The 16,149-nt window shown below is 37.9% G+C and overlaps 1 non-coding gene across 1 annotated transcript; it reads right to left on the reverse strand.

Annotated features, from left to right (window-relative positions):
• Nucleotides 1–10,220: 10,220 nt before the first annotated feature.
• On the reverse strand, nt 10,221–10,327 carry LOC122062271. The gene has a single exon (XR_006134892.1). It is a non-coding gene; the product is annotated as a small nucleolar RNA R71 (small nucleolar RNA).
• Between the last annotated feature and the right edge of the window lie 5,822 nt (nt 10,328–16,149).

The raw sequence follows: 16,149 nt of genomic DNA on the forward strand, positions 1-16,149 counted from the left end.
TGTTAGCAAATATATATATATATATATATATTACCAGTTGTCAGCAAAAAAAATGTGACCACTGTTCCAAAAAAATAAGAATTGGAAAGGTGGAATTGGCCTATTGGGATAGGAATTAGCCATGATCGATCCCAATTGTCAACCTTCTGAAGTGGCTATTTTAGGGTTTTCGGGACTGTATCGCTTGATTTTTAGAAAGGAATCGATTCTAGCATTTTTGGGACTGAATTGATCATCAGAAATTATTCAACCCTCAATTCTGAGTTTAAAATCCTTCATATGACAGAAAACCTTCCACCAGCCCTTGCTGGTTTTGGAGAGAGACTTACAGAAGAAAAAAATTCTAAGATTTAAATCCCTATACAGCAAGGTTTTAAAAGGAAGAATTGGGGAATTTGATCCAGATTGGAATTGGCTGAAATCAGTCTAAAGAATCCTAAAACCATCCATTTGATCTGAAAACTCTCAGAATTGGTCCTGGCCGATTCATCAATCCAATTCTCAATCGTTGAAATCATGCTATATATGTCCTTTTGTATCTTCATTTAAGGAGAGGATGGACAAGTTAGCTGCATGCGATGGAATCTCCACACCGAATTAAGTATGGGAGGCGACGCATAAATAATATTAGAAGGAAAGAGAATATAAGAAGGTGGTACACACTACCGGTGTATACAACCTCTTTTCATCTATAACCTTTCAAGCCCTTCAATCTTTATCCAAAAGATCATATTGACAGGAGTCTTATGCACTGGATACACTCTTTTATCAATCGTTAATGAAGTCAGACAAAAATTTTTATTTATTTTTTTAATCATTGGTTAGAAATCTTTATTTTTTTTTTTTTTGAGAAAATTACATCCCCTCCCTGTAGTTTGCCAAAATTACATGTGGTTCAAGGATTTGAGAGATTTACGCCTCCTTCCCTGTAGTATAAAAGATTCTTACGTTTGAATCCAATCCGTTAGTAGCTGTGAGTTTGAATCCGTTATATGGTAAGATCATATTTTTTATACTGAAAATGCCCCCAAAACGGAGTAAAGAGACCGAAATACCCTTCACTTAGAATTAGGAAAAGAGGAAAACCTCTTTCAATCTCATCGTCTTCAAGCTCTGCAAGTCCTAATCTGCAAATCGCCCTCTGGAATGAAACTATGAGAAGATCTACTTCTTCTACCTCTAGAAGGAATAGTGAGAAGTCGGCATCTGGAATGAAACCGTGAGAATCTTGCGGAAGGTTCGATCGATGCTGGTACAGTGTACTGCGATTTCTCTCAAGAAACCGTGAGAACCTTGCAGAACCGTGTGATCTTCTTGCTGCGATTTCCCTCAAGTTATTATCAAAGTTGTTCGTGCTGTGATTTCCCTCCGATCTGGTAAGAGGGCTCTGTATCTTCCAATTTATAAAGAGGAAAAAGGAAGCAAGGGTTTGAGCGATTTACCTTCAATATACTCTGTTTTTGGTCATTAGATTGTAGGTTTAGGGTTAAGGTTTTGGCTAAGCTTTTCGGTCATTATATTGTAGATTGTCATAATATAAACTTATGACAAAGCCTTTCAAGGAGGAGGTGGTGGTGGTGGTGGCCGGAATGAGGTTCTTGAGATATCATTATCCAAAGCCCAAGTCATAGTAGACGGTGGATATTCTAATAATACTAGATATTGCTCAGATCTACTGAAGAGTATGTAATAGGAAAGTATGATCTGAACCAATCATCTTCCTTCACTTGGTCATCTGATAGCAACATATTCAAAGCCATTGGATGCAACATCACTTAATGAGACTAAAAGGCATTGCTATGGAATTGGTTGTTGGCAGACCACAATCCCCAAGGGTCTCAATACTCTTAATATTACTTTTGGGAGTGTAGGTAATGGATCTGCTGGGAATTGGAAGTTCTCTGCTTGCAACTTTGCTTTCTTGACTAATCAAAAGCTGTTCAGTTATGAGTTATCAAATCTTTCGGCTGAATTACATGAATCAAGTCTTCCTGTGGTGTTGGATTGGGCTATTGAGAATCAGACATGTGAAGAAGCAGTTCATGATAAAAAAATCTTATGCTTGTGGTCCAAATAGCTACTGCTTTAATTTAATTAATGGCCCCGGCTACCTGTGTAACTGCCCTGATGGTTTTGAAGGTAACCCTTATCTAGGATGTCAAGGTAATAAGTTTATCTTTTCTTAAAGGGAAAATTACATCTCCCTTCCCTATAGTTTACTGAAATTACGCGTGGATCCAAGGGTTTGAGCGAATTACGCCCCCTTCCCAGAAGCTGAAGTTGTGAGGATTTTGTTAAGTTCAAACATATAAAGACTTAAATACCCTTCCATTAATCTAAGTCTTTTACTGAGAGGACCATTATACCCTTTAGGAGAAATACCCATTATACCCTTTGGGGAAAAAACCTATAAAATGTGCATTGCCCTCAAAACAAAGAGCCGTTGGAGAAGTTCCCCGTCTCCGATTATGGTTTCCTATCTTGGAGCACCTCACCACTGCAAATCGACTTCAACAACCATTCCCGGTGAAGGTGAAGGTTTTGTCTCCAATCGACATGTTTAAAGTTCGCTGTCTCCGATCGATTGACGCCGGCGAACCCAGGTAAGCAAAGGAGAAGGTTAACCCCTGCAAATCAGCCCTGCAAAGATCATTCCAGGTGAAGAAGCTCTGTCTCCTATCGATTCACTCTGGCGAACCCAGGTAAGCAAACATTAAACCGAGTCTCTGTGTGTGTATGCCTTTTCTCTGTTCTGAAATGGTCTGTGTTGGGGATGAACCTAGGGTTTGGGAATTTGATAATGTGTGATTTTATGCTTGCTTGCTTTTGGAAATATAACACCGTAGGCCTAAGGATAGCTGGTTGGACTGAATCTGAGTGGCTACTACTGGTTGGATGGATAGGGGCTGGCTACTGTTGGCCTTCCTTTACTCCCCTTTATGCGAACTATATCTGTAGGAGCTTGTGTCTACTGTTGGAATTATGGTTCTCATTTATAGTGATAATTATATGTTTCATGATCAAGGATGTATGGTTACTCGAAAATCTGCACAATTCCCCCTTCATGTATGGTTACTCTTTAGGATGGGGTCTTATCGAGCTGCTTTATTTCATTTGATCACCATGCCTATCTAAACATTATTGTTTTTAGGGTAAAAAAGTCAGAACATGGTTTTTATGGGCGGTTTAAAAAAATATGTGCCAATTACAATAAAGGCTTTTTTTAAGTACACTTTCTCTTTGTGGACAGCTTTCTTTTTAATCTATAAACAATGATTCAGTTCACAACCCCCCTTGTTTTATGTTTTGAGTTGATAAGATTTGGTTTCAGCCTTTGTTTTGTTCATATGTTGATTCAGTTCCAGACCTATTGTGATTAACAGATTGAGTAGTGGTAATTCTAATTGAGGCCTCGAGTGGTGATGACAATGTCAATATCTATGCGTAAAACCTTTCCCCATGTGGCAGCATATGCAAACTTTGAAGTTTTTGATATATATTGTATAAAATTTTGGAATTATATCTAAGATGCAATGGTTGGGATTATTTGTTGGTCTATCTAATTGAGTTTAAACTTTTGGGTATTGCAAATACGATGTCTACTTGCAGTGTAACTTTCATGAACCAAGCCGATGGTCTGAGGTATGTTAACGTTAAATGCAAATGTCACAGAAGAGCTGCAGTCAAGGTATCGGAGTCCAGAGAAAACCCCAACAGACTCTACTACACACATGGTTTTAAGTATCTCCGATACCGATACGATACCCTCCGATACGTATCTTAAATTTAGTCGGCCGATACGATACACACCGATACGATACATTGAATTTTTTAAATCATTTCGTATCGATATATATCCTACAATATATACCGATATGCATCAATACACCACTAATACACATCGATACGATACATGCCTCGATACGACTCTATGAAAAATATAAAATTGAGGTAAAATGTACGTTTCGGTATGTATTGGTACGTATCGGTGAGTATCGGTATGTATCGATCGGTACGTATCGGTATATATCAGCACGTATCGGTGAGTATCGATATATATATCGGTACGTATCGGTGAGTATCGATATATATCGGTACGTATCGGTGAGTATCGATATATATATATATCGGTACGTATCGATGAGTATCGATACGTATCGGTGAGTATCGATACGTATCGGTGCTACGGTCATATAATGGCCAATATGGATAATTTTTCAGAAAAAAAAACAATTTTTTGAAGGGTTTTTGTTCCAAAGTTGTTGTCAGCCATATTTTTCCCTAACTAAAGTGGAAATCAAGGTTGGGGACAAGAATTTTACATTTATGGGACAACTATAGACCTTGAATTCTTAGTACGATACCCTCAATTTAGTGTTTATGCATAATACATGTTATCAATAGCTTTTTTTAACAAATTCTTTATCCAAAAGTGTTTAAAAAAATGTTTTCTATCCATTTATGTGTGTATCTTTAGCGTATCTTAGTGTATCTCCGATACGATACGATACCCTCCGATACGTATCTTAATTTTGGCCGACCGATACGACGACCGATACCGATACTTTAATCCTTGACTACACATGTCCAGAGATTGCACAGGAGAAGAAATGTGATTTTTTTGCTTGGTGTGAGCCAGTGAATGTGACAGGAGTCAGAAGTGAACTTTCAAACAACCCAAGCCCTCATGAGTTTCAACAGTTGAAGGATGAGATACGTAGTATGAAGATAAGATTGAAGCGGGTGGAGAGATTCAATGAAAATTTGAAGCTGCTTAGACAAGTTATTTTATGTTTTGTGATTGTGCTATTGGTTGTAATGGTTGTAAAAGTTTAGAAGTCTTTGTTAAGATGTTTCTTTAGGATTTTGATATCAATGTACCTAGTCTACAACTCTTTGATGTTTGGCATGGTTGGGATGGTTGAAGGAACGTGTAATTGAAACCACTATGGTAATTAGAATGTGATCTTGTTTCTACCATTGCTGTTTTCATGCATATATGTAAAGTAAGTTGCAAACATCTGAAAGTACCTGATTTAGAAAATTAAAAAAAAAAAAAATGAAAAATTGGATAGCATTTCCCCTATAATACTAACATCTGAAAATACCTTATTTGGAAATCTATCATATACAATCTTATAGATTTAAAATCATGAAATCCAACATCACAACTCCATTTATTGAGAGTCTCATACATTACCATGACTCATCGATTGTTCAAATTACATAATGATTCGGGAAAAAAAAAAAAAGTGAATCTCTAGTTCTCCACATTCCTCTATCACCATCTCCTACTTCTTCCTTGCTTTCCTCTTCTCCCACTTATCTGTCATCTTCCTTTTAAGTCTTGCTTGTACTGAATCACCAACATCAGTTGTTGTAGAAGCCTGTGACCTAATAACCATTTGGGACAAGCTTGCATCATCTTGGTCATCATTGCCTCTTCTTCTTTCCTTTAAAAACAAAAAATGCAACATCAGTATTAATGCATATTATAGGTTTAAAAAAAAATACAAGGTGATGATAATGTGATATACCTTCCTAGTAGATCTATGGCTTGAAGAACCCTTCTTCTTTCCCTCAGGAGAGCCTCTTCCACAAGTTCTCTTATTATGGCCTGGTCTCTTGCAAATCTCGCATCTGAGAGATCTTGTCTTCTTTCTAAAATCAGCAGGAGGTACCTCCTCAGGTTCCCTTTTCCTTTCACCCTTGCTCGGTCTGCCTACTCCTCTCTTCAAAAGTGGTGGTTGGACAACCCCTAGATCTGACCCAATGTCTAGCTCAGATACATCTGGGATGGGAAATATTATATGTTCATATGTCTTCATGTACTTTTCCTTTGTGAAGTAAGTTGCATAGTAGTCTTCAACTTTTTCTCTCTTATGGGCAATGGCAGCCACTGCATGCTTGCAAGGTATATCTGATAATTCTCAATCTTTGCATCCACATGTTCGCAACCTCAAATCACATGTCTTCTGTGGAAAGAATCTACCACCTCAAATTCATTTGTATTACCAAGGTACACCTTGCATTTCCTCGAGAATTCATATACTTCAGCAATCTTCTTCTTCACAACAGGAGTGACAGTCCCATTCAATAAAATACTTTGATAGTATCTCTTGTTCAATTTATATATTATTTTAATCATAATGCTATCAATCACAAACAAAATGGGTTTATTGTGAAAATCACCAACCTAGTTGTTGAAACTTTCTGTCATATTGTTAGTGATTGCATCATTCTTACAAACAATATGGAAAGCATGTCGAGACCATAATGCTGATGGCTTCTTCATTAACCACTCATATGCCTTGATGTTGATTTCTTTGATAGAATTCATTGCACTCTGACATGGATGCATAGTAGGTGTTGTGGAAGCTTCCCAGAAGTACTTCTTCAACAAGAGGTTGTTGTATTTTCCCTTGAAATTCGTGTAGATGTGTCTACTACAATTTCGAATTTGAGCATTGGGAAAGATATCATGGATGACATCCCCGAGTCCCTATGAAACACACAATTCAATCAATTAAAAACTGACCATTCAAAAAAAAAAAAAAAAAAAAAAAAAAAAAAAAAAACTAATACTATCTTTAAGGAATGGAATGGTATACCTTTTAGCCGTCTGACATAAATGTCAAAGAAGTGTTATCACCAGCAGTTCCTAATGCTTTATATAAACATTCAAGGAAAAATCTCCAACTTGCTTTATTTTCAATTTCCACAACTCCATAGGCAATTGGTAACACCTCGTTGTTCCCATCAACAGATACGGCTGATAATAAAACACCACCATATTGGCCCTTCAAATGGCAACCATCAATTCCTAAGAATGATCTACAACCATTCACAAAGTCTTCCTTACATGCATGGAAGCAAACAAACAACCTCTTGAATATTGGTGATGCCTGCATGTCATTTCTGTGCTCATATTGGAGTTTAAAAATACTTCCTGGGTTCCTATGCAGTATTAGCCTACCATATGCAGATAAAAAAGAGTATGACTTCGAGTGACTACCTTCATTTTTTTCCAATGCTATTTGTCGGGTTCTATAAAATTTCATATATGGAACATCACAATTAACCCCATAGTTCTTGCATAGTATAGCACTCATAGTATTATGATTCAGCTCAGGGTTAGCCCGTAGCTCAGATTCAAGTTTCTCAGCTATCCAATGTGAGGTAATAAGCTTCTGACCAGACTGCCATGTATAAGTGTGATTTGGATTCAGGGTCTTCAATAAGAATGTAGCCCCATGATCAATTGGTGAGGCATGAACTCTCCATGTACAACCATTGGTTGCGCACCTCGCTGTGACCCTTGCCTTTTCATTTCTTCAAATATGAGCTCAAAACTGTGGCGGATAGCAAACTCTTTAAGCTTAACTCTGAACTCATTCATATCAAGATAAATTGCCTCAACATTAAAGTTACTATCATCACTATCATTGATGAGCACATTTATGTGTGAAATCTAGGGTAGTAAAACATGTATTTTACATATTTAGAATGGAGCTACCTTGGGTTTTACTCTCTTTTTGTATGCTTTATATTTTCAAGGCCTTAAGGACTATCGGACGCTATATCTTCAATTTTACACGTAACGAGGTCCTATTTCTTTCCATGGTTGCGAAGATGATGAAATTCTGAGCAAGATGGACGTGTTCAATTAAAAGTACACATTCGTTTGGTCACCCGTACAAATGATTATTCTTTTCGGGTTAGAAAAAGAATAATGGATCAGAACTGAATCGAGATGCAGAACCAACCCGTTTGCAATTGTCCCAGAGGTACAAAGAATACTCCAAATGCCAACAAGGATCGATGGACCACATCATTAAGTGATTAAAGATTTGTTTTTGGTAACAACAACTACCTAGCGTAGTTGGTGAGCTATGGTGTACAAAATTCCCTTGCTCACCAAGAGGTCTCAAGTTCGAATCTCATGGTTGTTTTTTTTAGAGATTTTGTTGAAGATTTCTTGCTTTTCACTCACTTAAAGCACTAAGGGCATGGAGGGGATTTCCACATCAAATTAGAAGCAAGGAAAATCGTGGAAGCAAGAAGAGAAGAAAAAAAAAAGGAAAGAGAAAAAAAGGGGAGAAACAAAGATTGTCCAAATCTTCTCTCTCCTCCACATCATCATCCACCAAAAGATTGTCCAAATCACATAAAGCAAGAAGGAAGAAAATCGTCCCTAGGAGAGAGAAAAGAAGAAAAATAAATTAGAAAAAAAAAAGGAAAGAAAATAAGAAAAAAATTATAGGAAATTTATTTCTCTCTTCTCTCTCCTCCACCTTAGCACTTTTGGTCTCAAAAGATCTCACAATCAATTGTGGGTTTCTCTCTTTTAGGAAAGAGAAATTTGTTACCCTACCTCCCCATTCCCTATAAATACAACTCATGTAAGAGGAGGGGAGACAATTCATTCTTCTTCTAGTTTTTTTTAGTTGCTCTCTCTTTCCCTCTCTCACTCTTTGGTTTTAGTTCTTCTCTATTTTTGCTTTAATCACTTTTGTAATACTTTTTTTTATGTCAATTAATGCAAGCACTTATTTTTTTTTTTATTCAGTTCTTTTTATATTTATGATTTATGCAATTGAGTTGTAATTTTTTAAGTTATAGTTCTAGGCTTAGATCTAGGTGACAAGATCACGAGCCGTGGAGCAATTTTTTTTTTCAAGTTCAAGCATTGATTCAAGTAAGTAGGCTCCTTCAGTAGTCTTCTCTCCCCCCTCTCATTCCCTCTTCTGACTACCCTTTCTTTCTTAATTTAGGATTTTTATTTTCAGTCGTTACATTATTGCTATCCCTTTCCCCCAAGGTTCATGGCTAGTGTATGTGTTGGCTTTGCCCCTCCTAGCCATAGAACCATCAATTTATTACTTTTATTTTAATTGTCTCCCTTTCCCTAAAGCCAAGTAGAGTAACCCTTGTAAGAGTGACTCTCTGGTCAAGTAGGGAAGCTCATATTATGATGCATCCCTCGGGCTAAGTAGAGAAACCTACTTGTGAGTCTCTCTCTAGCTTTATCCCCTTTCTTTTACTTTATTTTTATTTCAGTATTTTTTTCCTTTATTTATTATTATTTTTTTTTAATTGCGTGGGTTGTTTATTTTCAGTTATTTATTTATTTAATTTTAATTGCATGGCTTGCGTCTTTAAATTCTTAGATGACGAATGGTTAGGACGTTATTTTAGATACATATGTTTAGGACGGTAATTAGAATTAGATCACAACCATTAATCGGTTCACTTTCGCATTATTAAAAGAAATAAAAAAATAAAGTGGCTGCTCTCCCTGTGTTCGACCCGTAGCTACACTGATCCGTACGCTTGCGGTTACATTTTAAATCTCAAACAAGTTTTTGGCGCCGTTGCCGGGGAGACAGTTCCATGTTATTTTTCACTTTCTTTTGGTAAATCGGAGTGCTTTGTTTGCTTTGTTTTATATTTTTCTTTTCTTTTATTGAATTCCTGAGAAGAACAACTTGCAATAATAGTTGTATCAGTGGAGGTCGTCATGCCTCACAGTATGATAAAGACAGGTTTCGCCCTGTAGCAGTACCTCAGGAATTGACCTGAGCAACCCCGGATCCCTGCCGGTAAGCTCCCAAAAAGCCAAAATAAAAATAAAAAAATAAAAAAAAATCAAAAAATCAAAAAAAAAAAAAAGAGTTTTGCTATCCATTCTTTTGTGCTTGTCTTACTTTAGTTGCGGGTAGTTTTTCTGTTGCATGAGTGTTAAGTGGGTACGTAATACTAAGAATCGGTTAGAAAGAAGAGATCCAACAAGTAGTGACCCTATACGTTTGCTCTCTTTAAAACCCTTCAATATGGGAGACCAACAGCATAACCCTTCACCTAAATCTCTGAAAGATAGGTTCTACCCTGCTAGAACAGCCCAACCTTCCTGCATAGTTCTACCACAAGCCCAGGGCAATAATTTAGAACTCAAATCTCAATACATCACTATGTTGCCCCACTTCCATGGGTTGACCTCTGAGGATGCATACCTATTTCTAAGGGAATTTGAAGAGGTATGTGTTCTAATTAAGATCCAACAGCTTTCTGATGATGCTGTTAAGCTTAGGTTTATCACTTTTGCATTGAAAGACCAAGCTAAGAAGTGGTTGTATGGATTACCCACAAATTCCATAACCTCATGGGAACAGTTCACAGTTGTCTTCCTTAAGAAGTTTTTCCCAACTCACAAGACCAATAAGCTTAGAAGTGATATCCTTCAGTTTAGGCAAAAGCCTAGTGAGTCATTTTCCAAACTTATGGAGAGATTCAAGGATCTACTCCAAGAATGCCCTCACCATGGCCTAGACCTATGGCATTTATGTCAAATAATTTATGAGGGTATTGATTACCCAACTAAACAAATGATAGAGTCTATGTGCCCTGAGGGATTCACATCCTTTACAGATGAAGGAAAGGCATGGAAATTTTTACTTGACTTAGCTGACAAAACCCGTGAGTGGGAATCAACCCAAGAGAGTGAAAGAACCATAGGAGGAAAAGGATATTTTGTGGATGGGATAGTAGCCAAGGAAGCCCATTTGGATAGCCTAATCAAGAGGATTGAGGCTATTGTTCCTAGAGAGCCATCATCAGTCAATTTGGTTAAGATTTGTGCTTGGTGCCAGTCCCCTGGACATGTCATAGAAGAATGCCCTAACACCTCTGGGGGCACTTCTAATGATAGTGTTAATGCCTTATACCAGAATAATCCATATAGTAAAACCTATAATTCAAGATGGAGAAATCACCTAAATTTCTCTTGGAATCAGAGCAACCAAGCAGTGCCTTCCACTTTTCATAATCAAGGTCAACTTGGACCCCAAAGGCCTCCCTTTGCACAACAATCTTTTTTCCAAAATACTTTTCCTAGGTCAAATGCACGACCTCAGGCTAGTTTTCCTAGGGCCCCTCTCCTATCATCTTATCAGCAACCTCTTGGGTTTACCAACACTGAAGAGGCAAGTAAAATAAGTGACTTGGAAAAAAATATGGCCCTCCTCATGACAAGCCATCAAAATTTTACGAGAGAATTTACCCAAATTGTCTCAATTATGCATGAGAGGGAGAAGAGAACTTTACCCAGTCAACCAGAGCCTAACCCTAGGCATCATCAACCTGTTAGTTCACAAGGACCAACTAATGCACCACTGAATATAGTACAAGTTCAGACCCAACAAGGGCCCTCTAACCAATGTGATGTTATTTATGCCCTTAGGAGTGGTAGAGAGTACCAACAGAGCGTTCCTAAATCTTCCTCATCTATTACTCCTGTTAACTCTCCTTCAATTGATGACACAATTGTGCCTCTTGTTCCAGGTTTGTTTGATGAACCTAAAGATTTTTCTGAAACTAAAGATGATTTGGTTGAGGAAATCAAAAATGATTCTTTTGAACAGGGGCAAATCCCTAACAGTCCTTATGTTCATCCTGTCCCATTTCCTAATCGTTTGGTAAACAAAAGGAAGACTGCTTCCATGGACAAAATTTTAGAAGTCTTCAAAAAGGTAGAAGTGAACATCCCTCTTTTGGATGCCATATCCCAGATCCCCGCCTATGCAAAGGTACTGAAAGATTTGTGTACTCATAAACGTATCACTAGTGTGCCCAAAAAGGTGTTCTTGGCAGGTAACATTAGTTCCATAATTACTCAGCCTATAGCAGCCAAGTATAAGGATCCAGGGAGCCCTACCATATCTTGTGTCATAGGCAACACCTATGTTGAGCATGCCTTACTTGACCTTGGCGCAAGTGTGAATCTTTTACCTTACCATGTGTACAAGCAACTAGGATTGGGAGAATTGAAAGCCACTAGAACTACTCTTCAGTTGGAAGATAGGTCTGTTAAGATTCCTAAAGGGATGGTTGAGGATGTCTTACTAAAGGTGGGGGAATTTATTTTCCCTGTTGATTTCATTGTGTTAGATACTAAGCCCTTCTCAACCAAGGATGAGATCCCAATAATTCTAAGAAGACCATTCTTGACTACCAGTAATGCATTAATCAATTGCCGGAATGGTTTCCTAAGATTATCTTTTGGTAACCAAACTGTTGAGTTTAACATGTTTAGGATTGGCAAGCAACCACATATGGAAGAAGAGATCAATATGCTTGAGGATTTTCTGGATTTTTCTGATGATTTAGTTACCAACTTTGATATTGATTTTGATTCAGAATTCCAAGAGTGTATGGATAAGTTGGATGATGACAGTGAAAATTTCTTTTCAGAAGTCTTAAGTCTTCACACACTTGTGGAGCCCTTAGGACCCCTTTCCAATTCCATTCCCAAACCTTCCATAGTTGAGCCCCTTAAGCTAGATCTTAAGGAGTTGCCATCTAATTTGAGATATGCTTTCCTAGGACCTGACCAGACTCTTCCTGTAATAATTTCTTCAAATTTGACTTCTAACCAGGAAGAGGAGTTACTTAAAGTGTTAAAAGATAATAAGGAAGCCCTAGGTTGGACCATGGCTGATATCAAGGGTATAAGCCCTTCTATTGTGCAACATCATATACATCTTATGGAGGATTCCAAACCATCCATGGAACCCCAAAGAAGAGCTAACCCAGTGATGATGGAAGCTATTAAAAAAGAGATCCTAAAGTGCTTGGATCATGGAATAATTTATCCTATTTCTGACAGCCAATGGGTAAGCCCAGTTCACGTAGTGCCTAAGAAGTCTGGTATGACTGTAGTTCCTAATGCCAATAATGAGTTGATCCCTACCCGTGTCCAAACAGGATGGCGAGTGTGCATAGACTACAGGAAGTTAAATGCGGCAACCTGGAAGGATCACTTCCCATTGCCATTCATTGACCAGATGTTAGAGAGGTTAGCTGGACATGAATACTATTGCTTTCTTGATGGATATTCCGGCTATAACCAAATCCCAATTGCTTTAGAGGACCAACATAAGACTACTTTTACATGCCCATATAGAACATTTGCTTACAGGCGTATGCCCTTTGGGCTTTGCAATGCCCCTGCTACGTTCCAACGATGCATGATGAGCATTTTTTCTGACATGGTCGAAAAATTCTTAGAAGTATTTATGGATGACTTTTCAATTCATGGGAATTCCTATTCTGAATGTCTTCATCATCTTTCCCTAGTTTTGAAAAGGTGCATATCTAAGAATTTGGTTTTGAATTGGGAGAAGTGTCATTTTATGGTTAAATCTGGTATTGTTTTAGGCCATGTAATATCCAAGGAGGGAATTAAGGTAGATAGAGCCAAAGTGGATTTAATTGATAATTTACCACCTCCTCAATCTGTTAAGGATGTTCGGTCTTTTCTAGGGCATGCAGGGTTCTACAGAAGGTTTATTAAAAACTTTAGTCATTTAGCCCGACCTCTCACCTCATTACTTGCCAAAGATCAAACTTTTGAGCTTTCTAAAGAGTGCCTAGAATCCTTCAAACAACTTAAGAAGGAGTTAACCAATGCATCCATTGTTCAACCACCTATTTGGACTGAACCTTTTGAACTGATGTGTGATTCTTCAGATTTTGCCATAGGAGCAGTTTTAGGTCAAAGGATTAATAAGTTGCCCACTGTCATTTACTATGCTAGTAGGACCTTAAATGATGCACAACTCAATTATACAACCACTGAAAAAGAATTTTTAGCTGTTGTGTTTGCATTAGAAAAGTTTCGGTCTTACTTAATTGGTTCACATGTGGTGGTGTATACTGATCATTCTGCCCTCAGATACCTAGTTCAGAAGAAGGATGCCAAAGCCCATCTCATTAGGTGGGTTTTACTTTTGCAAGAGTTTGATTTAGAAATTAGGGATAAGAAAGGAGTTGAAAACCTAGTTGCAGACCATTTATCCCCGCTTCCCAATTCCTTGACTGTTGATTCTCCAGTCAACGAGAACTTTCCAGATGAACAATTATTTGCAATGTCTAGTGAACCATGGTTTGCTGACATTGTCAACTTCTTAGTTTCAGGCGTGACTCCGGATCACTGGTCCACTCAAGATAAGTATAGGTTTCATTCCCAAGTTAAACACTTTTTCTGGGATGATCCTTATTTGTTTAAGATATGTCCGGATCAGATTATCCGACGATGTGTTCCTGATCATGAGCAACATTCCATTCTCTATTTTTTTCATGATCATGTATGTGGTGGACACTTTGGACCTAAGAAGACTGCCACAAAGGTTCTCCAATGCGGATTTTATTGGCCCACTCTTTTTAGAGATGCTTTTGATTTTTGCAAGGCTTGCCCTGCCTGCCAGTCTTTTGGCTGTATCAATAAAAGGAACATGATGTCCCTCAACCCTATTTTGGTAGTTGAGATCTTTGATGTATGGGGCATCGATTTTATGGGACCATTCCCTAATTCTTTTGGGAATTTGTACATACTTTTGACCGTTGATTATGTTTCTAAATGGATAGAGGCCATACCTTGTAAATCTAATGACCACAAAGTGGTGGTCCAGTTTCTCAAAGAGAACATTTTTTCCTGCTTTGGTGCACCACGTGCAATAATTAGTGATAGGGGTACTCATTTTTGTAATCGGCCTTTGGAGGCCTTAATGAAAAAGTATGGGATCACCCATAAGTTATCTACCCCTTATCACCCCCAAACTAGTGGCCAAGTGGAGGTGTCTAATAGGCAGATCAAACAAATCTTGGATAAAACTGTTAATCCCAACCGTAAGGATTGGTCCCTTAGGCTCATTGATGCCTTGTGGGCCCATCGGACTGCATTCAAGACCGACCTTGGTCAGTCTCCCTACCGCTTGGTGTATGGAAAAGCTTGTCACTTACCAGTTGAGTTGGAGCATAAGGCCTTTTGGGCCATTAAGAAGCTTAACTTTGGTTTGTCTGATGCGGGAATTCATCGTAGGCTCCAACTATCTGAGTTGGAGGAACTTAGGAATGAAGGCTATGAAAGTTCTAGAATTTACAAGGAAAAGACCAAAGCTTTCCATGATAAATACATTCTGCATAAATCTTTTGCAATTGGTGATAAGGTCTTATTGTACAACTCTCGATTACATCTTTTTCCTGGTAAACTTAGATCCCGATGGGATGGCCCATTTATTGTTCATAATGTATATCCCCATGGGGTTGTGGAGATTTTGAATACAGGAACAGGGATAATTTCGAAGGTTAATGGTCAGCGTTTGAAACCGTTCCTCGAGTTTTCCACTACTAGTAGTGAAGAGGTCATGGATCTCCATGAACCTCTTTACACTGATGACTAATTTTTAATCAGGTATGACCCCCTTGCATTGTCTTTGCTTTTAATTTTTTCCATGCATTGAGGACATTGCATGACTTAAGTGTGGGGGAGGGAAACCAGTTTTTGTTTTTTTTTCTTTCACTTTGTTTTGTTTGTTTTTCTTTTTATTTTTGAGCTTGCTAAGGATGAAGTCCTACTTTGGCTTTTAGCTAATGATCAGACCATTCGGATGCTTGATGTATGAAAATAAAATTTTTGACGAAGGTACCCATTTTGAACGTATAAAACCCTGTTGAGAAGAAAGAAACAAGCATGTGTCTTGAGATGGGACTTTCTTTTGAAAAATAAGAGACCCCTGTTTTATGGTGATGGACCATATGTAAGTCTGTGGGTTCCTTGTACTTTTGATTTGGAGTTGAGACCTTCTTTTTAATTTGGCATGGGTTGACAAATGCACAATTTTAAATGAAATGTGAAATGTGGTATAAAGAAGAATAAGAGTTGATTCCCTTGGAACTAGACAGGGCATTGCGCCTCAGGAAGCGTGGTGTCTTGATCGAAATTCCTTGGGAGGAAACTTCTGAAGTAACTCTAGCATCACTGCCTTTGTGGACATATGCAAAAAGCGAAGCTATATAGTAACTTGGGTGTCTGGTGTTTGCTCCACCATGTCATTCAAGCCAAAAGTAGTGGAGTAGAATAGAGTTTATTAAGCAGAAAAAAAAAAGAGAAAAAAAATGTGCAAATGTCATTATTGTTTGGTAACATGTTTGGTCAAAAACACTCCAACGCTTTAGTCATTGGTTCCCTATTTCCTCACAAGTGGTTTTTCCTTAAGATAAGGATGTTTTGGAAGAGATGAGGTGAGTTCCAAATTAAGAAATATGCTAGTGCCTGGAATTGATAAAGGGTAATAAAAGTTCAAGTGTGGG

Source organism: Macadamia integrifolia, chromosome 14 (assembly GCF_013358625.1).
Source record: "Macadamia integrifolia cultivar HAES 741 chromosome 14, SCU_Mint_v3, whole genome shotgun sequence".
Lineage (NCBI taxonomy): Eukaryota > Viridiplantae > Streptophyta > Magnoliopsida > Proteales > Proteaceae > Macadamia > Macadamia integrifolia.